We start from the raw sequence: 25083 nt of genomic DNA on the forward strand, positions 1-25083 counted from the left end.
CATTCCCAGCAGCCATTTTTCTTCCTCTTCTTTTTTAAATCTTTTTGTTTGTGTTAAGATTTTATTTATTTTCATGAGAGAGACAGAAAGATACACAGAGAGATCAGAACACTGCTCAGCTCTGGCTTATGATGGCGCTGGGGATTGAACTTGGGACCTCAGAGCCTCAGGCATAAAAGACTTTCACAGAACTATTATACTGTCTCGCTAGCCCTCTTCTTCTCTTTCTTCCTTCCTTCCTCCCTTCTTTCCTTTCTTTCTTTCTATCTTATTTGATAGGATAGAGAGAGATTGAAAAGGAAAGGGAGATAGAGAAAGAGGTCCAGGTGGTGGCACACCTGGATGAGCACACATATTACAATGCACAAGGATCCAGATTCAAGCCCCCAGTCTCTACCTGCAGGGGCAAAGCTTCACAAGTGGTGAAGCAGGGCTGGAGGTGTCTCTCTGTGTCTCTCCTTCTCTAGCTCCCCCTGCACTCTCAAGACAGAACAGTATCTCTCTGAGTCTCTGTCTCCAACTCTGACACTAGAGGTTGCTGACACCTATCCAAGAGGCCAGAATGGGTTTAGCTGTTACAAACTATAAAGGGGTGTGTGGGGGGGAGGGTGCACATTCACAAAAGCTCCATCAAATTGAATCTTTGTCTTGTCTTGAGAAGTACCTGCCAGAAGTTCCACTCCTGCCCATCCCAATCTCACTGCCAAACTCTACACAAACTCCTGCCCCACTGGGAGATCTGCTCACAGTCCTGAAAGACTACTCCTCACACAGCCAAGACACCCCCCAAGTCCTGAGGCCATCCCTTACAATCCTGATCCCCGGCCCTGAGAGGCCATCCGACCCCAGCCCTGAGAGAATACCTCTCACAGCCCAATCCCCTGCAGGGAGAGAACAACCCCTTACACAGCCCAATCCCTGACCCTGAGAAACTGCCCCTTACAGCTCACCCCCTGCCCAGGCATGAGGGGCTACCCTTCACACAGCCTAGCCCTGAGAGACCACCACTCACAGACTAGCCCCCCAAACCTGAGAGACCGCCCCTCAAACCCAACTCACTAGGAAATGGCAACCCAGAAGCAGTAGTTTCACGTCAATATGATACCATCAGAGACTCTCCCCACAGAGTTCCCTTCTGAGAGCCACTGTGTCTAGAACAATCTGAGAACATTCTTCCTCCCACACCATACTTCACACAGGAAAACCCTAGGAAGCCCAGGGCCCTTCAAGGAGTGAGGAGCCCCAACAGAAATGAGGGACACTCAGGAAAGGCCTTCCTAGACTTCCACCCTCAGCAGAGGCCTGCACTTCCTGTAGTGCCAATCACATCACACTTCCTCTCCAGTCATTTTCCATTTTAATATTTATTAGTATTATTATTATCTATATTTATTTATTAGATAGAGACAGCCAGAAGTGAAGAAAGAAGGGGATGAGAGAGAGAGAGAGAGAGAGAGAGAGAGAACACTGCTTCACCACTTGCAAAGCTTTCCCCTGCAGATAGGGACCGGGGCTTGAACCCTGGTCCTTGTGCATTATAACATGTGTGCTCAACTAGATATGCCACCACTCAGCCCCCCTATTTCACTATCTTTAAGCTTTGTCCCTGGGCAAGAACTTACTTACTGGTCACAGATTCAATTTCCTACTAAAGTTTTTTTTTTAATAAATTATAATAGGACATGCACTTAACACATCTAAACATGTTCATCCCAGGCTGGGGAGATAGCATAATGGTTATGCAAAAGACTTTCATCCCTGAGGCTCTATACTCCCAGGTTCAATCCTCAGCACCATTATAAACCAGAGTTGAGCAGTGGTCTGGTGTACCTCCCACTCCCTCTCTTTTTCTCACACTATAACTTTCTCTCTGAATTTCTCTCATTAAAATAAATAAAATGTTATTTAAAAATAAAAACATGGGGGGTCAGGCGGTAGCATAATGGGTTAAGTGCACATGGTGCAAAGCGTAAGGACCAGCGTAAGGATCCCAGTTCGAGCCCCCAGCTCCCCACCTGCAGGGGGGTCACTTCATTTCACAGGCAGTGAAGCAGGTCTGCAGGTGTCTTTCTCTCCCCCTCTGTCTTCCCCTCCTCTCTCCATTTCTCTCTGTCTTATCCAACAACGATATTAATAATAGTAATAATAATAACCACAACAATGGTAAAACAACAAGGGCAACAAAAGTGAAAAAAATAGCCTCCAGGTAGTTGGGAGGTGGCGCAGCAGGTTAAGCGCACATGGTACAAAGCACAAAGACCAGTGTAAGGACCCTGATTCAAGCCCCCAGATCCCCACCTGCAGAGGAGTCGCTTCACAGGCAGTGAAACCGGTCTGCAGGTGTCTGTCTTTCTCTCCCCCTCTGTCTTTCTCTCCTCTCTTCATTTCTCTCTGTCCTATACACCAACAACGACATCAATAATCACAACAATGTTAAAACAACAAGGGCAACAAAAGAGAAAATAAATAAATATAAAAAAATAGCCTCCAAGAGCAGTGGATTCATGGTGCAGGCACTGAGCCCCAGAAATAACCCTGGAGGCAAATAAATTAATTTAATTTAATAAAAACATGTTCATCCCCAAACAGACTAAAACATCCCAAGGCTTCTCAGTGAGGCAGAGCCCATATTCTGAGGAAGGCTGGTCACCACAATATCCTTCACCTGCATGTTTGTGGCTCTGTGGCCAGGAGGACCAGGACAACCCAGGATCTCATGCCCTGCAGGCAGCCTAGGGACCCTGGGGCCAGAGGCCTGTCACACAGAGACCCCTCCCTCTGGCCCTATAGGTCAAGAAGGAAGGTTGCAGCTGTCCTGAACCCTGTGTGGTGACACAGAAAAGGGGCACCTGCTTCACCTGCCTCTGTGTACATGTGATTACTTGAACACATAGAAAGTTCCGGAAGGATCCACACCCATTGGTCCCCACTGTCCCCGGGGCCTTGGGGTGGGAGGGGCTAAAGGAAAGGAAAAGGGGTTCCATTTCCCTGAGGCATTTTACTTCTCTGTCAGCCACAGAGTACTTCCAGTATTTCAGAATCTTGCTTTCTTGTTTGATTTATTCATTTATTTATTTTTGATCTCACAAAGTAAGTTCACATGCCGTTTCTACTTTCACTGAGAAAAGCACTATGTAAGAGTACTGCCTGGAGGAGAACTGGGGGCTGCTGAGAGTCTGCGGAACAAGCCAGGCACACGGCCACAGTAATAACGGTGCTTTCTTGCCAGGCTGGGAGGCGCCACCGGTAACAAGTAGTTTCTGGTGCTTTACCCAACAGCCACAGCACCCAGCTGTCTGTCCAGGGCATTTAGAGAGGCTCCCAGCCACCAGCTCAGACCCGTCCATCCACTCCCAGGCCAGGTCCACCTGCTGGGGGGCCCTGCCCCCAGCCCCATCCCACAGGCACAGGCTTCTAGAGCAGAGGGTGCCCCAGCTGTGTACCCCGCCTTACCTGACTGTCCTGCAGGGCCCCTTGGCAAGCAGATCGGGGTCCAAGCCTACTGGGAGATGGTGGGGCCCTGGCCTGCCCGTCTCGGGCAGGGTCCAGGCTCACACATGTGGAGGCGCCTTCTCTCAACTACCTAATGAGAGTGAGTCACCTCAGGGACCCACAACTTCCTGCTCCAGTGGTGGTGGCGGCAGTAGACAACCCAGCCCTGAACCTTCAGCCCAGCAGCGCCTCCCAGGGTGCACAGGGACCCCTGATCCCCGCTGCAGTGGAGTCCTCAACAGGAGTGGGGGAGGTGCTAGGCCAGAATCCTGGCTCCTATGACTTCATGGAAATTGGACACTTTCAGCTGGAACAATTTTTTTTTCATTTCAAGCAAAATAAAACAAGCACCCAAAGCTTCCATTAGAAGTCTCCAGGCTGCTGGAGGCAGGGAGTAAATGCATCCTTAATTAGCAAGGGGAGGCCAGTGTAGCTTGGCACAGAGCCTCCCACCAGCTCTGCCATTCACAAACAGGCCAGGGCCTCAGTTTCCCCACCCATGTACAAACAGAACCTCTCCCATTTCTGAGAGGGGCCCAAGAGAGTCCTGACAGGGCCTGGGAGGTCAAAGGTCTTCCTGGCCAACCTGCTGCCTCTCCATTTCCCAGCTGCCCCTGTGCTAGCATCCCAGCAAAGACACAGCCCACGCTTGGAGTTCCAATTCCAAAATGGCCCAGGTATAACTCAAGGGTAGAACACTGGACTTACAAGCACAAGATCCTGACTTCCAGCCCTGGCATCATATATGCCAGATTAATGTTCTGGTCTCTCTCTAGTGAATAGCTCAGCCTGTTAGAGCACAGAACTCACATGCCTGACAGCCCAAAGGTTACCCAGGTTCAAAGCTGATCAGTGCTTAGTCTTATACTGTCTCCCCACCTCCAACCACCACATTTTTTTTAAAAAGTCAGAGAGCAGGGCACATCTGTGTTACCATGCACAGAACACCTGTTCAAGACCCCAGTCACCCCACCCACAGGGGGAAAGCTTCATGAGTAGTGAAGCAGTGTTGCAGGTGCCTCTCTGTCTCTCTCCCTCTCTATCTGCCCTCTCCTCTCAATTTCTCTCTGTCTCTAATATATGCACGTGTGTGTGTGTGTGTGTGTGTGTGTGTGTGTGTGTGTGTGTGTGTGTGTGTGTATCAAAAAAAAATCCAGGGTGGGTGCAGACAGCATAATGGTTATCCAAAGACACTTTCATGCCTGACAATCTGGAGTCCCAGGTTCAATCCCCTGCACCACCATAAGCCAGAGCTGAGCAGTGCTCTGGTAAAAAAAACAAAAAACAAACAAACAAGCAAACAAAAAAAAAAACAGGTAGTCTGGGAGGTGGCACAGTGTTAAAGCTTCGGACTCTCAAGCATGAGGTCCTGAGTTCCATCCCAGGCAGCACATGTGCCAGAGTGATGTCTCGTTCTTTTTCTCTCTTCCTGTCTTTCTCATAAATAAATAAAATATTTTTAATTTATTTATTTACCAATGAGAGGGATAGGAAGACAGAGAGAGATAGAAAGAATCAGATATCACTCTGGTACATGTGCTGCCAGGGACTGAACTCAGGACCTCATGCTTGAGAGTTCAACGCTTTATTCACTGTGCCACCTCCTGGACCACAATAAATAAAATCTTTAAAAAAAAAAAATAGAAATATGGCATTCCTGGATCCCAGGAAGACAGGAATCAAACCTTTGTTTCTCTTTGGCTTTGTCAGACCTCAGTCTCCACATTGGGATAATGGGGTGCTTGGGGGTGAGGCAGCTGACTAGGAAGGACTGAGAAACAGAGAGCAGATACCTCCTATGGGTCCCCAAGGAGCCCTCTCTGAGCACGTGACACGAGGTCCTGCTCACATACCTTTTTGTCCTGATACTGTCTGATAAGAAAGGGGGGGGACAAAGTCCAGGAAAGTCTGCATGCCTGCCCTCCCCAAGTCTGCTTTTTTTTTTTTTTGCTCTTCATTCAGGAGACAATGGCCAGAAACTCTTGAGGGCCCACTGTACCCCCAAACCCTGGAACCTTAGTAAGTGCTCAGTGAAAGCAGAGAGCCCAGGCAGAGGGTGTCTCTTAGCTCCAAATCCTGTACCCTGCCACATGTGCCTGCCCCAGCTAATGACCTTCACCACCTCCAGAGTCTGACCCTGGCTCCTCTTCCTGACCCCTACGCCTGGCCCCATTCACTCTCCACTCTGACAGCGCTCCCATCCAACTTTTCTCTCTCCTGATCCATAGCTTGGGCCTACTACCCACTATCTGGAAATGTCAAAATGTTCCTCCCTCCTGGAGCTGGGTGGTAGTGCACATGTTACAATGCACAAAGACCCAGGTTCGAGCCCCTAGTCCCCAACTGCAGGGGGAAAGCTTTGTGAGTGGTGAAGCAGGGCTGTAGGTGCCTCTCTTTGTCTCTCTCCCTCTCTATCACCCTCTTCCCTCTCGACTTCTGGCTGTCTCTCTCCAATAAATAGTGTTTGAAAAATGCTTATAAAAAATATTCCTCCCTCCTAAGCCTAGTACAAATGCTACCTCTTCCAGGAAGCCTTCCCAATGTTACAGGCCTCTCTATGAGATATATATATATATATATATATATATATATATATATATTGCTAGCCTCCTTCACCAGCATCTGTCTCCCCTGCTAATGCTACATCCCTGGGCTGGTAAGGAGTCAGACAAAGCTGGGAGTTGGTCAGGGGACAAAAAAAAATTTACACACTAAGCAAACAGATCTCAGGCCCTCCCAGGTGAGCTCCTGACCCCTGTCCTCAATGTATATGCCCTCAAAGTGGTCTAGTGAGTCAGTTCTGGGATGTTAATCAGAACTGTGAGGGAAGGGTATTTTTTTCCCTATTTTTTTCTTCTTTCTATTTATATAGGACAGAGAGAAATTGAGAGGGGGAAGAGAGAGAGATGGAGAGAGAAAGAGGCCTGTAGACCTGCTTCACCCCTCATGAAGTGTCCCCCCGTACAGGCGGGGAGCAGGGAGCTCAAACTCTGGTCCTTGTGTATGCTGTGCATGATAATATTTGTGTTCAAATGATTGTGCCATCACCCAGCCCCCTTATTTTACTTTTACTTTTTTTTTGTTTGTTTGCACTAGTCAGCTCTGGTTTATGGTTGTGCTGGGGACTGAAACTGGGGCTTTAGAACCCTTATTTTCCTAAATGTAAGATAATGACTGAGGGCAGGGTTAGCACCAGAGTTTTCTCCAGTGTTTAAGAATCTGGACTGGAACCTGGCCTTTGCACGTGGCAAAGCAGCTGCCCTATTCAAGTGATCTTTTTTTCTTTTTTCCTCCTTGGAGCTTGGTGCTGGCATTATATATCCACTGCTCCTGGTGGCTTTTTTTTTTTTTTTTCCATTTTATTGGATAGGACAGAGAGGAATTGACAAGAGAGGGGTGGTAAGGAGGGGGAGAGAAAGAGAGACCTGCTTCATCATTTGTGAAGCAACCCCCTGCAGGTGGGTAACGGGAGACTTGAACAGGGATCCTTGCATAGGTCCCTGTGTTTCACACTATGTGTGCTTAACCTGGTGCACCACTATCCGGCCCCCTTCTGATATTTTTGTACAGTCTTTCCCCACAATACCTGGATGAGCCACAAAAACCTGTGGAAACCACAAGGTGTAGATTCTGAAATCATAAAAATCATCAGCTTCCATTGCATATCAGTCATCTGCCCAAAAGCTGCGAAGGATCCCCCCTCTCCTCTTCCATCAGACCCACCTGGCCCCTGCACCAGGCACCCAGGACACTGCTGCCAGAATGACCTGCCCTCAGGTTTCCTGAGGAGAACACAGGGTGGGAAGTGAGCGGCCTTAGTCTCCCCAGTGCCTGTCACTCACCCCGCTTGGGGAAACACAGCAAGTGGCTTCAGATTAGCCAACACCCCTCACCCCTGTGCCCATTCTGGTTCCCCAGTGCTTCCAGGCTCTAGCTGGGAGGACTAGAGAGGGATTCCCACAGAGAACACCTGTGATTCCTTCACTTAACTTCTCCCAGATTGATTTTGTACACTTGGGGAGCCACACCCAGCCCCTCCACCTTCACCTCTTCAGACTGCTGGCTGGGGTGGGGGTGAGGGTGCTGGCATGTCTTTTTCTTTTCTTTTATATATTTTATTTATTGGGAGTTTAAAATTACTGTAATATATTTTATTTATCCTTTAATGAGAGAGACATACAGAGAAAAACCAGAGCACTGCTCAGCATATGGTGGTACTGGGGATTGAACGTGGGACTTCAGAGCCTCAGATATGAGAGTCTTTTGCATAACCATCAATCATACTGTCTCCCCAGCACCCTCTCAAAATTTTTAATCACCACCACAGTTATCACTGGTGCTCAGTGACTACACGATGAATCTACCACTCCTGGCAGCCGTTTTTTTTTTTTTTTTTTCTCTTTTCTTTATTTGATAGGACAGAGAGAAACTGACAGGGGGCGGAAGTCCAGTGGTAGCGCAGAGGGTTAATATGGCATGAAGCACAAGGACCAGCGAAAGGATCCTGGTTCAAGCCCCCAGCCCCCCACCTGCAGGGGAGTCGCTTCACAGGCGGTGAAGCAGGTCTGCAGGTGTCTATCTTTCTCTCCCCTTCTGTCTTTCCCTCCTCTCTCCATCTCTCTCTGTCTTATCCAACAACAATGACATCAATAATAATAATAACCACAACAACGATAAAACAATAAGGGCAACAAAAGGGGAAGAAGAAAAAAGAAACTGAGAGGGAAGTGGGAGATAAAGAGGGAAAAGAGAGAGAGACACCTGCAGCACTTGCCTCACCATGTGGGGAGCAGGGGCTAGAACCCAGAATATTACATATGATAACATATGTGCTTCAACCAGGTACACCACCACCTACTCCTTTATTACTTCAATGGGAACTATACAGAGAGACAGAAACCAGACCTCTGCTTAACTATGGCTTATGGTAGGGCTGGGGATTGAACCTGGGACTTTAAAGCCTCAGGCTTGAGAGACTTTGCATAGCTATCATGCTATCTCCCTCACCCGCTAGTAATGCCTTCCTTCCCTGGCCAGCAAAATATAGCAATGCTCTGGCTCACCCCACTCCTTAGCAGACCAAAAACTGGGCTTCCAGAAGAGAAAGGGCTCTCTGAAGTCATGCTCCAAGTTGAGGACAGAGCTGGGGCTGCACTCCTCAGCAGTAGTCCTGCAGGGTGATTCGGAGTGAGGCTCCAAGCCACGCCAAAGAGACACAAGCCCTGATGAGTAAACAGCATCTTTGTGATCAAACTCAGTTCCGCTCAGCCACTGCCCCTTGGGTGCAGAAAGTGAACTGGCTGCTGTTAGTCTCAGAGCCAAGGCCAGGCCAAGGTGGGGTGGAGAACCCTAAGTCATGGTGGTGGGCTGCCTGCCAGAGGAGGGCCAGGGGCCACCCCCACCACCCACCCCTCTGACAGCCATCTCTGCCAGGTCTGGGCAGCTGGGCTTTGGAGAAGGACGGGGCAGCCAGGGTTACAGGGTGTTGAGTAACAGCAGAGAGCCCTTGGAGAACAGATGCAAAAGCAATTGCCCCGCCAACCAAAGGTCCTTATTTCCTTTGAAAAGCTTGGCAGCCTCACTACTCCAACAGCCGCCTGTCCTCCCAGCACCCAGCCCAGGGAGACAGATGGAAGGATGGGGTGGGGTGGAGTGGTGGTGGGGAGGGAGCATATCACTCCCTACAGAGCCTGGGATGGGGGGTGACAGAGATACTGCAACAAGGTAGGAAAAAAAAAAGTCACCCATAGAACTTCAAGTAAAAACACCATCTCATGTCCATTCAAAAGAATGGCAGATAAGGGGTCAAGCAGTAGCACAGCGGGTTAAGCAGACATGGCGCTAAGCGCAAGGACCAGCACAAGGATCCCAGTCTGAGCCCCCCGGTCTCCACCTGCAGGGGTGTCGCTTCACAAACGGTGAAGCAGGTCTGCAGGTGTCTATCTTTCTCTCCCCCTCTGTCTTCCCCTCCTCTCCCCATTTCTCTCTGTCCTATCCAACAACGATGACAGCAATAACAACAATGATAAACAAGGACAACAAAAGGGAAACAATAGCCTCTAAGAGCAGTGGATTCATAGGGCAGGCACCAAGCCCCAGTGATAACCTTGGAAGCCAAAAAAAGGATGACAGATGTGCAGATACTGTTTTTGCACACAAGAATGTATTCCCTCCATCGTCTCCATCTTTTGGTGTTATCCTTAAACAGTAGAGTTTAGCAATTTAAATTCCATATTTATTTGGCTTCTTGTTTACACCAATTTTCCGGTTTTCTACCATGAAAACACACTCCTCACAGAATTAAAAGTAGTGGGTGAGGGGGCCAGGTGGTGATATATTCGGTAGAGCACACATGTTACCATACACAAGGTCCCAAGTTCAAGCCCCCAGACCTTATCTGCAGTGAGGAAGTTTCATGAGCAGTGGAGCAGTGCTGCCAAGTATCTCCGTTTCCCCTGTGTTCTCAATTTCTGTCTATCAAAAAGTAGGAATAGGAGGATGAGGAGGAGGAGAAGGAGGAAGAAAGAGAAATAGGGGAAAAGGGAAGGAAGGAAAGGAGGAAGGGGGGAGGAAAGATAGAGAGGAAGAAAGAGAGAGAAATATGGGGCCAGGTGGTAAGGGCACATATTACAATATGCAAGGAACCAGGTTCAAGTCCCTGGTCCCCACCTGCAGGGGGAAAGCTTTGTGAGTGGTGAAGCAGTGTTGCAGGTATCACTCTGTATCTCTTCCTCTCTATCTCCCTCTTCCTTTTGATTTCTGGCTATCTCTATCCAATAAGTAAATAAAGATAATTTTTTTAAATATTTTTTTAAAAAAAAGAGAAAGAAATAAGATAGTGGATAAAAGGGCTGTGGAGAAAAAGCAGAAATAAGGACAAACAACGGTCAGAAACTGGCAGTCCGCTGCCCAATAGCGCTCTGCCTGGCACCAGATGAAAACAGGTTCTGACAGTGATCAAAAACACTAATAATATGGGCTGGTAAAATAACTCTGCCTGACGTGGTACAAAACGCAAGGACTGGCGTAAGGACTGGCGTAAGGATCCCGGTTCGAGCCCCTGTTCCCCACCTGCAGGGGGAGTCGCTTCACAGGCAGTGAAGCAGGCCTGCAGGTGTCTGTCTTCCTCTCCCCCTCTGTCTTCCCCTCCTCTCTCCATTTCTCTCTGTCCTATCCAACAACAACAACATCAATAACAACAACAATAATGACCACAACAATAATAAAAAGACAACAAGGGCAATAAAAGGGAAAATAAACAAATAAAATTTTAAAAAACAATAACTCTGCCTGTTAAAGCACAAACTTGGTTTGCTGGAGGCCCCAGAGGTCCTAGGTTCAAACCCTCGCACCACCTTAAGCCACAGCTGAACAGTGCTCTGGCCCTCCTTCTCTCCCTCCCTCCCTTTTATCCTGCCTCTTTCACAATAAATAAATTACTACCACCTCAAAGTCACTGAGCACTGATGCAGCTGTATTACAGAAAGATTCAGCCAGACAATGAGTGTGCCTCCCCTTAGAGGTCTGCAAGCCCATCACCAAAGTGCTCTCATGTAGGAGAAGAAATACTTATCAAAACAATTAAATCAAGCCTCCAGATGTAACTACCGCATCATAGGCAGCTCAGCGGATAAGGAACCCCTTACACAACACAAAAAGCATCCCTCTAGGCAAACGGGTCTGCTCTCAGAAAGACAGGACACAACACAAAGAATAAATGTGTGTCAATCCTGCAAATGAGACGAGACTTGAGAAAAACATCACCCAGACTCATTATGGGGCCCCTACTATGATGTTGATTTTGAAAACATATATGCCATGGACATTTATGAAACAATTGGAAATTTCGACCACCATAACCCACAGCTGAGCAGTGCTCTGGTTAAAAAAAAGAAAGAAAGAAAGAAAGAAAGAAAGAAAAAAGAAACTATTGAAAATTTCAGCACTGAATGCATAATCAGGACTTTAAAAATATTGCTGCAGGGCAGAGGGAACAGCATAACGGTTCTGCAAAAGATTTCCATGCCTGAGACACAAGAGGTCCCAAGTTCAATCCCCCACACCACCATATGTAAGAACTGAACAGTGCTGTGGTAAAAATAAACAAATAAATAAATAAATAAAAATTGCTGCAGGGCCCTGACAGTGGTGCACCTGGTAAAGTGTGTATGTTATCACATATGAGGACCTGGGTTCAAGCCCTGAGTTCTCACCTACAGGGTGAAATTTCATGAGCAGTGCTATAGGTGTCCTCCTCTCTCCTCAACCCTGCCTCTTCCTAGTTCTGCCTCTATAAGAAAGAAAAGAAAAAAAGAGGGCTTGGGAGACAGCATAATGGTTATGCAAAGAGACTCTAATGCTTGAGGCTCTGAGGTCCCAGGTTCAATCTCCAGCCCCACTATAAACCAGAACGGAGCAAAGCTCTGCTTTTTCCCTCTGTGTCTTTCTCTGTATCTCCTTCTCTCTCTTTCTCTCTCTCTCTCTCCATATATATATATATATATATATATATATATTAAAACAAAATATATTTAAAGGGAGTCAGGCGGTAGCGCAGTGGATTAAGCGCAGGTGGCGCAAATCAAGGACCAGTGAAAGGATCCTGGTTCGAGCCCCGGCTCCCCACCTGCAACGGAGTCACTTCACAAGCGGTGAAGCAGGTCTGCAGGTGTCTATCTTTCTCTCCCCCGTTTTCCCCGCCTCTCTGCATTTCTCTCTGTCCTACCCAACAACAATGACATCAATAATATAAAAACTACAACAATAAAGCAACAAGGGCAACAAGAGGAAATAAATAAATATTAAATATATATACATATATATATTTAGAAAGAAAGGGCCATCAGAAATGATGGAGCCATTGTACAGACACTGAACCCCAGTGATAATCTTGGTGGCAATATAATATAATAATAATAATAATAATAATAATAAGCTGCAGTTGAGAGGTAGCACAGTAGATAAAGCACTGAATTCTCAAATATGGAGTTCCAAGTTCAATCCCTGGTATCAGAGTACCGGAGTGATGTTCTAGTCCTCTCTCCCACACTTCTCATGGGTAAATAAAGCTTAAAAAGTTAAGATAAACATATTGCTAAATTTTAGATAAGAAACTAATACTCTGGGCTTGCTTGTCCTTAGCTATTAGGAATGCACACTAGGGGCATTGCAGGGGAGGTGTGAGGAGGCCTGGAGGGGGAGTGCGTGGGAGGAGAGCAGCCTGGAGGCTGGCCAAAAGCTGGGAAGTGGCAGATCCCTGGTGGGTATGTGGGGGTGGCCATGATCGGCTGTCTTCCTTTGTATGTGTGTAATGTTTCCACAATGAGATGTTGAAACCCAGTCACCCCGTAAAAGCACTGGCATCTGCTGTCTAATTTGGGTCTTAAGCAGTCAAGAGATGGCTTTTCAGTCCCTTACTACAGATGGGGAATGCATGGCCCTGGGCCTTGAAGCCCTCCATACCCCCAGATGTTTCCCTATCACAAGCCCAAACCCAGTCTGCAAATGACACAACCACAGCGTAGAGAGGTGAGCCCATCTTCATCCCCAGAGAGAGTGCCCAGTGAAAACAAAAGCTGAGCTCCTGGCTCTGCAGAAATATTGGAAGCAGGGACCGGATGGTGGTGTACCTGGTTGAGCACACATGCTACTGTCTGCAAGGACCCAGGTTCAAGGCCCCAGTCCCCACTGAGCAGTGAAACAGGTCTGCATTTGGGTCTCTCCCTCCCTCTCTTTTTTTCACTATTATTACTTCTTTATTTATTATTATTATTATTTTTTTTTACCAGAGCGATGATCAGCTCTGGCTTATGGTGGTACGGGGGGATTGAACCTGGGACTATGGAGCTTCAGGCAGTCTCTTTGCATAACTTTTATGCTATCTACCCCCATCCTCTCCCTCCCTATCTTCCCTCCCTCTTCCTCAATTTCTCAAATAAAATAGAAAGGGAAAAAAGAGGATTGGGTGGATTCATAATGCCTGCACTGCGCCCGAGCAATAACCCTGGTAGCAGTAAATAATAATAATAATAAATAAAAAAAGAACTATTGTAAGCAATCTAATTTCCAGTCAGAGGAACTAAGGAAATCACTGACCTTCCTGGTAATCAAGTGCTGATGTCTCCTAGGGACCTCCCAAGACTGCACTCACAGGGTGGGGGTGGGGAGCAGGCGTGGTACACAGACTTCCCTACAATGACAGAGGAAAGTTGGGGTGCTCAGTTAAAAGAAAAAGTCTTCTAAGGAGCAAGGCAGTGGCATATCATATGCAAGGACATGGGTTCAAATCCACTTGCAGAGGGGAACCATCAACGAGCAGTGAAGCAGGGCTACAGGTATGTGTGTGTGTGTCTCTCTCCCCCTCCCTCCCTATTTCTGTCTTGATCATAAAAGAAAGGAAAAAGAGGGGGTTGGGCAGTAGTGCAGCGCGTTAAGCGCAGGTGGTACAAAACGCAAGGACCAGTGTTAAGGATCCCGGTTCCAGCCCTGGCTCCCCACCTGCAGGGGAGTCGCTTCACAGGGGAGTTGCTTCACAGGCGGTGAAGCAGGTCTGCTGCAGGTGTCTGTCTTTCTCTCCCTGTCTTCCCCTCCTCTCTCCATTTCTCTCTGTCCTATCCAACAATGACAACATCATCAACAACAACAATTATAACTACAACAAGGGCAACAAAAGGGAAAATAAATAAATAAATAAATAAAATAAAATAAAATAAAAAAAGGAAAAAGACTCTGGGAGCAGTGGAGCCATTGTGCAGACAATTGTGATGGCAAAACAAAACAAAAAAGTCACCTGGAAGGACACACATAGCAACATGTCAAAGATCACTTCAAAAGTATAGCTTAAAAAAAAAAAAAAGTACAGCCTTTGCAAATCATTAATTAAAAATAAAATGTAAAGGCTGCCTCTAGGTTTTTCCTTACTTTATCGCTTATGTTCGCTGATTTTTCAAGAATAAATGTAAATTATTTCTGGAATAGGCACGAAACAAATGCCATGTCAAAAATAAGAAATAACAATGATTTTTCCCCCTCCCCCAAAACTGTGGCTCAGGACCCAGGCACAGAAGGTAGGAACAGCCTGGCTGTTTCATCACACACAAACCTCGCTTTCTGCCACTGTCAAGCACTGAAGTCAGCAAGTTCAACTCCTCCTGCCAACTTCATGGGGCTGGTCCCTCCTGGGTGACATGAGGACTATAAGACAGACCTACCAAGTCCCTTTAAACTACCCAGCCTCCCAGCCCCCCAGACAGGTATACAACTTCCAGGCCTTGCAAATTCCCTCTCCTCTTAGCAGTTACTCACCCCTCCCACCCACCCACCCCCATCCCCCAGCTAGTAGAAAAGCAGAACCATCAGAGGCCAAGCAAAGGCTGGCACCATTCCCAGGGGACTCCCCAGGCTGGCAAGCCAGGCCCTCTGATCTTTCTGCCCCTACGTCAGGAAGGCCTTATCCTCCTACACCAAAGAGGAAGAGCCAGAGGCTCAGAGGGGAGACATGGTCCACTTACACATACCAATGCCAGGAGCAGGCTACAGCCATGGTGCAGGGGGCAGAGGAAAGGGGGAGGTGGGGAGTGTTCCCTGGGTGGGCTCCTACACATTTCTCACTGCTAGGCCAGCAAGTCACCCTCACCCTGTCCCCCTTCATCAGAGCCAGGACCAGGGCCTGAGGACTGGGAATCCATAGCAGGCAGGAGCCACAGCAGACTCCAACCCTTTCCGCACAGGTAGGTGTCAAGTTGTGACCACAGCACCTGCATTAAGGAGCAGAAGAAGCACTAAGCAGACAGGCCTGGCATCTAGGGGGTCAGGTGGACTGGGGTGTTTCCTACATGAGCTCACAGTGGTGGGGAGGGGGGGACCAGGCAGGACATCAGGCAGGACACCCACAGGGGAAGGGAACTGAAAGGTCCCCCTTTCAGAGGAGCCCCAGGAATGCAGCCAGTGCTTCAGGCCCACTGCTTCATGCAAAGGAAACTGGGTTTTTATGTAAAACCTCATGCTTTTCAGATGCTGGGAATGAATCCAAACTAAACTTTAAACAGACCGCTGGCTGCCTATCAGTGCCCTGAATTCACAGCTGTAAGTCTCTAGACTCCTACTATGCTACCTATGTTTATTTGTTTGCCTGTTTGTTTCCACCAAGGCTACCCTGGGGCTTAAGGCCTATAAGTTTCCGCCACATTTTGTTTTGTTGTTGTTTTATTTTTTCTTTTTTCCCAGATAGTGGGGGAAAAACAGAGAACAGAGATACCACAGCACTGTTTCACCACTCGCAAAGCTTCCCCTCTGCATGATACTCCCAGGTGGTAGCCGGGAGGGGGAGAGGGAGGGGGGATCAGACCCCAGTCCTTGGAAACAGTGAAGTGTGTACTCTACCCGGTGAGCTATCTCTCCCCCACAACTGTGCCATCTTAAGGTGACAACAAAAACAAAGACACAATTGACAATGAGATAAGACCCACTCTCCCATACTGTTGATCCAAAAAGGCAACAGTAACAGCAACCGCTAATGTTTCCTGAATGCCAGGCACCAAGCCAAACTACATGAATTAGTGTCGCTGCGTTCTTATCACGAGACAGGCAATATCTCAAAACTTCTGGCATTTGGAATAGTTAAAAAAAAAAAAAAAAGAACTCCAAAAAGGTTACAAGGAAAGTACAAAGAACTCTTGTATACGTATTAACCCCGATTTGCCTGTGTGTACTAGTTTGTCTCCTATATTTTATGTACAACTATATATTTAATGTCCTTTAGTGTCTGTGAATGGGTTGCATGCACTGCACTCCTCTGCCTCTGAAGACTTCAAAGCTATGTAAACAGTTATCGGGTCACTTAATAAGGAGGCAATATTTTAACCTACACTCCATCTCTGGTTTCATCAACTGCTCCAAAAATGTACTTTATACAATGTTCTTTTCTGGCTTCCATTCACATACTGCATTTGGTCTCCTTTAATCTGCTTTAAAGAAATTTTAAAAAGAGAGAAATCAGGGGGTGGGGATATAGTTGGAGGTACACTCGATTGAGCACACACATTACCATGCATAAGGACCAAGTTTTAATCACCCCTGTCCCCTCATGAATGGTGCTGCGGTACTGCAGGGTTTTCCCTATCTCTCTCTCCCTCTCTCTCCACATCCGCTCTCAATTCCTCTCTGCAGTATCAAAAAGCCAAACAAGTGGGCCAGGAGGTGACGCAGTGGCTAAGAAACTCAACTCTCAAGCATGAGGTCCTGAGTTCAAGCCCCGGCAGCACATGTACCAGAGTGATGTCTGGTTCTTTCTCTCCTCCTATCTTCCTCATTAATAAATAAATAAATAAAATCTTTTTTAAAAAAAAAAGCCAAATAAACAAACAAAAAAGGCCTCTGCAAGCAGTGGATTCTCTCCATTGATTGTACAGGCACTGAGCTCCAGCAATAATCCTGTGGCAGCTAAGAGAGAGAGAGAGAGACAGAGAGAGAAGCACAGCACTGAAGCTTCCTTCAATTTGATAGGAGCCAATAGCGAACCTGGGTCGTTCACATGGCAAAGCAGTGCACTGTCCACAAGAGCTACCATTCAATCTGCACCCCTTAATTTGAAATCATTCCTTGATCTCAGAGATAAATGACCTCAATGTCTCCATTTCATAGATGGGAAGCACCTGCCAAAATTAACACAGCCCAGGAGAATCCCTCCAGTCCCTGTGTGCTCTTCACACCAACAGAAACTGGACAGTAACAGCCTCTGAGGGTCAAGACTGAAAAACAGTTGCTTCTGCAGCACCTGTAGCTGCTCCCTGCCCCTCACTCAGCAGGTGGTCATTACCGAGAGGCATGGCCTGTGCACTACAGGCTCTTCTGCACCTGGCAATGGCCCTGGCCTCAGGCCCAGCACCCCTTCCACCCTCCTCTTTACAAGTGAAGGGATAAAGACTCCCATGGAGGGCTGGGGGGCCCAGGCTTTTAGCTAGCAGTCCAGACCCAAATGCCCAGGTACAAAAACACAGGGGAGTTAATGTCCCAGCTACAGAAGCTGAAGTCACAAGGTCCCAGCTGTGCAGACCACCAGCACTGAAGGGGACACAGGCGTGTGGGGCACTATAGAGACCCAGAGAGGCTGCAGCGGATGGAAGTGCTCACCAGGCTTACACCTGAGCAGCAGGGGATCCTGGGACAACCAGCAGGAAGGACCCCCAGTCCTTGCTAAGTGGGAAGAAGAGGACATGTCCATTAACTGATCCCCTCTCTTCTGGGGGCCCAGAATTCCAATTCCAACCCAGGGCTGGTCCCAACAGCCAGGGAACCACATTCTTTGGTTCCCAACTGGGGGAGAACAGAAGCTGCCAAGAGCAAGCTCTGCACAGACCCCCAGGATGCCCTTTACCCCAAATTCTAGGGCCTGCCATGGGTTTTTGAGGCTCATTGCTGCTGAAATATCTCAAAATCCTAACTAAACTCTTCCCACTGAAAACCCTCATTACATTCACAAGTTTCAGGGCCCAGGAGCTAGCTCATGCGTTCAAAAGCACATCTGGCCATGCATCAAGGCCTGTGTTCAAGCCCCTGGCCACCACATGGGAGCGCCACACAAAGAGGAAGCTTCATGAGTGGTGGAGTGATACTGTGGTGTCTCCCCTCTCTCTCCCTCTCCTTCTTTCACCCTCTGTACCCCCCCACACACACACACACAGGGAAAAGAGAAATTGAGAGGGAGGGAAAGAGTGAGATACTGACCAGCAATACCGCTTCACTGCTCATGACGCTTCCTCCCTGTAGGTGGAGACCAGGGGCTAGAACCCAGTTCCTTGTGCATGGTAACATAAGCACTCAACCAGGTGTGCCAGAAACCAGCCCCTCTCAACGCTCTGGATTAAAAAATAGTAATAATAGAAGTCCACTGGGAACAATAGAACTGTACAGGCATAAAACCCCAGCAGCAAAGAAGCAGATAAATAATTTGACACATTTACACTGGCCTCTAGGCCTCACCAGCAAACCCAATCCTAAGATGCAGAAGCAGTAGTAGCAGCAGCAGCTCTTAGTAACTTTTCAGAATAAGGCTGGTAAACTAGTTCACTTGGATAACATGTTGTTTTGCCATGCATGTGACCCAGGTCCAAGTCTGACTACCACTACCACCCACCCCCCAGAAAGCTTTGGTGCTATGGTGTCTCATCTCCCAATCCCCATGTATCTATCAAAAAAAAAAAAAAAACACTTTTCAGGAACAAAATAGGGATTAAATAGGAATTAAGCTCCACTTTTCTTTGCCCTTATAGGCTATCTTGAAAAGGTGCTAAACGTGGCCGGGTGGTGGCGCACCTGGATGAGCATATGTTACAATGAGCAAGGACCTGGGGTTGAGTCCCCGCTCTCCACCTGCAGCGGGAAAGTTTCACATGTGGTGAAGCAGGGATGCAGGTGTCTCTCTGCCTCTTGCCCTCTCTATCTCCCCCCTTCATCTCAATTTCTGGCTGTCTCTATCCAATAAAGATAATTTTTAAAAAATTTTTTAAGAAAAAAAAGAAAAGGTGCAAAACATGGAGAAATATGGAAATGGCTTATCAACATATTTGCACTAAAACCCTTCAGTGAAGATCTCTTTCTGCCTTTCCTCCACACAGAGGTGTGGGGTGCCACTGGGTCTCCCCCACTCACCAGTGGGCTTGGGTGTGGCTCTCTGTTCCTGCCCAGCAACAGAAAGGCCACTCAAGGCTCCTTTGCTGGCTTCAGCCAAGAAGTCAACATAAGCCACTTCCCTTCCTTCAGCAGGACCCAGCGATTGAGGGAGAGGACACAGGGATGCCTCTAGCATCCCTGGCTATGAAGCAGAGACAGGAAGAGGGAGAGGTGGGCTGGCAGTGGGGAATCTGCCTGCTGGGGGGTAGGGTTCCCCATGTGTACTCAGGACCTGTCAGAGCTACATGTGAACAGGCTAGGAAGGCCAAGCAAGAGACCAGGCTGAACCCTCCTTCCCCCTCCCACATTTTTTTCCTCTTTCTTTTTCTTCCTTCCTTCCTTTATTTCTTTTTCTCCTTCTCCTTCTTCTCTCTCTCTCTCTCTCTCTCTCCCTTTTTCTCTTTCTTTCTTACCTTTCTTTCCTCTTCCTTTTTAGCCCACCGGGGCTCAGTGCCAGTTCTATGAATCCAATGCTCCCGGTGGCCACCTTATCTTTTTCTTTCCTCCCTCCCCCCATTTTATTCAATAGGACAGAGAGAAATTGAGAGGGAAGAGGTGATACAGAAGGAGAGGGAAAAAAATAGACACCTGCAGACCTGCTTCACCACTTATGAAGCATCCTCGTTGTAGATGGGGAGCAGGGGCTCCCACCCAGGTCCTTGCACATGGCAATGTGTACACTTAACCAGATGAGCCACCACCCAGCCCCTGTTTTTTTCTTGTCATCCCTGGGGCTTCACTATTCCAGGCTGACTTTTTCCAGATAGAAAGAGAGAGGTAGAGGTAGACAGAGAGAAAGATATCAGCACAGCAAAGCTTCCCGGGTGATGTGTATGGCAAAGCCAGAAGACTATCCAGGTGAGCTGTCTTGCAGGTCCTCTAGGCTGAATGCTCCAGGAGAAATTTGACGGCCTCAACTTTCCCACCTGTAAGCAAGCTACCTATGCCGGCCTCGAAGGACTCACAGATTCAAGCCACACAAAGAACAGCAACATCAGGCCTCAGAAACTGGACAGTTCCCTGGGAGGGCAGCCCATATTCCCCTGCTCCCCAGGCCCCATGAAAGATCTGGGAGAACCCACCCTCAAAAGTCTGAGGGCACGAGGACCTGTGCAGGCACTGAGGGAAGAGGACCCAATATCTAAGGACTCCCAACATTCATTACTGGGGCTGGGGTAGGGGGGGCATGATAGGCAGCAGCTTCAAAAGACCTCCTGTAGAGTCATCCACCATGCACCACGCTGCTTGCATCTGTGCCCCAGGCCCATCTGGCCACCCCTCACCATACCAGTTCTGGCCCCCAGCCCCAGACACACAGAAAGGCGCCCCCCCCCCTTCCTATGAGGGCTCCTGCCCACCAAAAACACCACAGTCCTGTTGGCCATCCATCCATCCATTCACTTGCTCATTCATTCATTCATTCCCACCGATACTGAGCGTCACTCTGGACCAGGTGTGAGGGGGTTTCAATAAATAATGAGAAACCCAGAGTTGAGGCTGGTCCAAATTGGTTGATTCAAGCTCAACCTCAACTCATAGATCACCTATCTATAGTCTTTAATGGCTCCTCCCTCCCTCCCTCTCTTTTAAAGATTTATTTTTTGGCCTGGGAGGTGGCACAATAGTAGTATTCTGGGACATGAGGTCTCAAGTGACCCCTAGCATTGCATGCGATGCTCTGGTTCTCTGTCTTGTGAAGAAAAATGTGTGTGTGTATGTGTGTGTGTGTGTGTGTGTGTGTGTGTGTGTGTGTGTGTGCGTGCACACACCCCACCAGAAAAAACTATGCATTTCTAGCTTGTAGTGCTGGGGACTGAACCTGGGCCATCAGAATCTCAGGCATTACCATTATGTTCTCTCTCCCATCCCAAATAAATATTTGCTAAAAGATTTCCTTTTTTATTTTCATAAGATAGAGACAGAAAGACCAGAGTACCAGTCAGCTCCTGCACAGGGTGATGCCTGGGAGTTAACCTAGAGCCTCAGACATGCAAGTCTGGAGCACCATCTCCTATTCACTCTGAGAGGTCCCCTTTCCTTTCTTTCTTTCCTCTCTCTCTCTCTCTCTCATCTCTCTTATTAATGATTCAATATTGATTTACAAAATTGCATGTCAACAGGGGCATAATTCCACACAGTTCCCACCACCAGAGTTCTAAATCCCGAATCACTCCATTGCAGTCCACCACAGTTCTCCCAAGATCGCTGACATGGATTAACCACCATCGTTACAACTGTCTACATTTGTACATAATTTCCCCTTTTCTCTCTCAGGTCCAGTCATCTCTTTCCCTCCAAGCCACACATAACCCTATTATTACATCCAAAAATCTCTCCCCTTTGCGTGTTCTCTCTCTCTCTCTCTCTCTCTCTCTCTCTCTGGGACCTGATGGAGCTGGAGTTCAGAGCCCTCTTACCCTCTTCTTCCCAACTCTTCTCCCTGCCCCCACCACCACCACTCTCCTTTCCACAGCCGGCTGTGGGATTGCAAGCCTGAGGTATCAGCCTCTGCCCACTGCCTTCAGGCGAAAGAAAGGCTCAGGTTTGGAGTCCTCCCCAGCAGAGGATCCAAAGGTGTGTGTGTGTGGGGGGGGGGGGACACTTGAATCCTTAGCTCACAGGCCCATCGACCTGTACCAGCCTCCTCCACCAGGTGAGGCACCTGCCCACTGGTGCCTCTGGCTGGATGTCTTGCACCCCCTAACTTGGCCCAGCCCCTGGAGTCAGTTCCACTTTTAACTCAAAACCATACAAACACCTGCCTAGAGATGCCCCTAGAGGTGCCCCTACACCCCAACCTTGCCCAAGTCCAAGAAGCCTGACCAACAGCCCTGGGCTTCCAGAGCCGCCTCGGCCCCTGTCAAGTCTCAGTCTTGCCCTCTGGAAAATGGGGCTGGGCCCGGCGGCCGAGGGACAGGGGGGTAAAGGGCAGAGGACGGGGCTCCTCTAGGGCCACCCCCCCCCAAAGCGTCCTGCCGGCGCCCCCGGGCTGGGCGGGCGTGGGTCGGGGTCTGGGGTGGGGGTTCGCCTCCCGCCTTCCCCTACCCCGGGCCTGGGTAGCGCCTCCGTCCCTCCGGAGAGCCGGGCCGGGCCGCAGCCGCCCCTCCCGGGTGGGTGGCCTCCTCGGCACAGGCGGCGCCGGGGCGCGGCCAGACCGACGGCTCATCCCGGCCCCGCGCGGCCCCAGCCGGCCGCGCTCCCCTCCCCGGGCCGCCGCCGCCTCCGCGGAGCTCACCTGCCGCAGCAGCTCCGCTCCCGCCGCGGCTGCCCGAGTCCGCGCCGCCAGCCCGCCCGCCCGCCCGCCCGGGATCCGGCTCCGCGGGGGCGGCGAGAGGCAGGGGCGCCCCCAGCTGGCCGGCCCGCGGAGCGAGGTGGCCGCGCGGGGTGGGGTGGGGCCCCAAGCCAGGCCGACTCTCCCCACATGTGGCCAGCACGCACACACAGAGACACACAAACACACACAGAAACATACAGTGAGACACACAGAGATATAATTACAGACATAGAGATACAGACATGCAAACACAGAGAGACACACAGAGATACAGAGACACACACAGAAATACAGTCACAGACACACAGAGATACAGACAAGCAAATACACAGACACAAATACACAGAAACAAAGACACATAGACAGATACACACAAAAAGAAAGACACACACAGAGACTACAGACAGACACACCCCTCAGTGTGGACACAGACTGGGCCCTCAGATCACCAGCAGGACATGAGATTTTTCCTTACCAAAAAATGTAGCTTTTCTGTCTGTCTCTCTCAATCAATCAAGCACGTGCTTACATGAGCCAGGTGCAGCCCTACCCCCAGAGGGAAACACTGCCTAACAAATTCTTTCAGCTGGTTCTGCTCCTGGGCCTCCCCAGCCCTTTTCAATAACACCCTTGTTTCCAAAAGGATCCAGTGGGCCTGTGAAGTAACTCACTTGGATAGTGTTGCTGCTTTGGTTTGTGCACAGCCCAGCTTCAAACCAGGTTTCCACTACATTGAAGGAAGCTTTGGTGCTGTGATCTCTTTCATTCTTTCACTCACTCACTCACTAAACAAACAAACAAACATCTAGAAGGATCCAGATTTGGTGAACCAGCACCCTCCTGCCAAAATGAGGGAGATTTCAGTTGAAATTAAGACTCGTGCAGGTTTTAAGCAACTTGGGGGCCTCCCTATTACCCCCACCACAAGCCAGGTGGCAATCCAACTCCATCGCCTCCTCTTTGGTGACACCTGGGAGAGCAACCCTACATAAGTAGGTGTTCTCAAGAAAATAGGTGTCGTCACCTGCCCATGACCCCACTTAACCACTGCCTGCTGCCTGTCCTAGGGTGGGGCCCAGAGCTGGCTGTGAAAAGACCTGCCATTTCCAAGGCACCCCAGCTGGGCGAGCAAGAAGCCGCTGCATTGAGTCACCACAGGGAGGGACCATAGGTGATCAAGACCAGAGGGAGCTTGACTCAGAGGCCTTAGGGAGTCTCTCTTCCCACGTGTTCAAGGCTCCCGTGATGCCCAATATGGAATCTGAGGTCCCTCCCCCTTTGCTGACAGGGGTCATGCAGACCTCAGTGAAAGGTGGTAACCCTGGCCACCCTGGCTGGGCTCCCCAAGAAAGAGTCCTGGGAATGTCTTTGGATTAACAAGCTCCCAGGTGATCTCATGAGGAGAGTGTTGGAACAACTCTAGTAGGATCTGGACAGTGGGATCTCACAGCCAGGTTCTGCATATTCCCCTTGATTTTAAAAAAAAAGTCTTGGGTGTGTCATGGCCTTAGGATGCTAAAGAGACAAGTGACAGGAAGCTGGGAGATGACAAAGTCGCATCCTCTCCAGCAGGTGGGTGGAAGGTCCCAGAAGAGACTGATCCCAGGCCCTGTTCTGGAATCCCAAGGCCTCTAGGTTGCTGAGCTGATTCAGACAGCTCCAGCTGGGGGAGGTCCCAGTGTCCTGTCAGTGGGGACCCTGAGGGCCCTGCTGAGGTCACCAGGAGATGCACTTGTGAGCATTTGGGACTTCCTATGTAGCCACTAGACTCACTGCACTGGATAAGCTAGTGGTACCCATAATCTTCACTGGGGACACCTTGGGAACTATGTCTACCCACCTCAGCAGAATCCAGGAAGTGAAAGGATCCACCAGTTTGCCCCAAGGCCTCCAGAACACAGAGTTCCTTAGCTTCCTCCTGGACAACAAATCCCACAGGTTAATGGTTCAAAAAGTGAAGTGGAGCCTCAACAGGGGTGCTTTGCTGGTCTGGCACACAGCACCCTCCCCCAGGCCCTCAGCCCTCTAGTGGCTGTGCATGTGTGTGTGTGTGTGTGTGTGTGGGGGGGGGGGGTTATAAGATGTAGGAAGTCATAACCTTCCACCCTATTACGTATGTCTTTGTTTTGTTTTTTTAACTTTTATTGCCACCAGCATTATCGCTGGGGCTCAGTGCTGACGCTACAAATCCACTTCTCCTGGTAGTCATTTTTCCATTTTTATTCCTTTTTTCTTTCCCTTTCTATTATACTTGATAGGACAGGGAGAAATTGAGAGGTATGGAGAGATAGAAAGGGAGAGAGAGGTGTTCTAGGAAGTGGTACAGTGGACTCTTAAAACGTGAGGTCCTGAGTTGGATCCCAGAAGCACATGTACCAAAGTGCTGTCTCTCTCTCTCCTATCTTTCTCATTAATAAATAACTAAATAGAATATTTAAAAAATAGAATAAAAGGGAAGAGAGAAGGAGGACCTAGGTGGGGATTAGAGTGTTATGTGAAAAACTGAGAAATGTTACACATGTACCAACTATAATATTTCAGTGTTGACTGTACACCATTAATCCCCCCAATAAAGAAAAGAAATCAGAAAAGAAAGAAAGGGAGAGAGAAAGATAGAGACCTGTACACCTGCTTCATCACTAGTGAAG

The 25083-nt window shown here is 48.8% G+C and overlaps 1 protein-coding gene across 5 annotated transcripts in view; it reads right to left on the bottom strand.

Annotated features, from left to right (window-relative positions):
* The window catches only part of ADCY7 (adenylate cyclase 7), a 74133-nt gene extending 51592 nt beyond the window's left edge, over positions 1-22541 (bottom strand). For 3 of the 5 annotated variants that reach the window (XM_060185582.1, XM_060185581.1, XM_060185577.1), the window contains exon 1: positions 22397-22541. The gene's annotated coding sequence lies outside the window, so the exon portion shown is untranslated. Of the gene's footprint in view, positions 1-3453; positions 3604-18216; positions 18348-22396 lie in introns of those variants that run through there. The other 2 variants (XM_060185578.1, XM_060185579.1) reach the window with 2 other exon arrangements.
* Positions 22542-25083: the final 2542 nt, after the last annotated feature.

This window comes from Erinaceus europaeus, chromosome 2 (genome assembly GCF_950295315.1).
Source record: "Erinaceus europaeus chromosome 2, mEriEur2.1, whole genome shotgun sequence".
In the NCBI taxonomy this organism is placed as follows: domain Eukaryota; kingdom Metazoa; phylum Chordata; class Mammalia; order Eulipotyphla; family Erinaceidae; genus Erinaceus; species Erinaceus europaeus.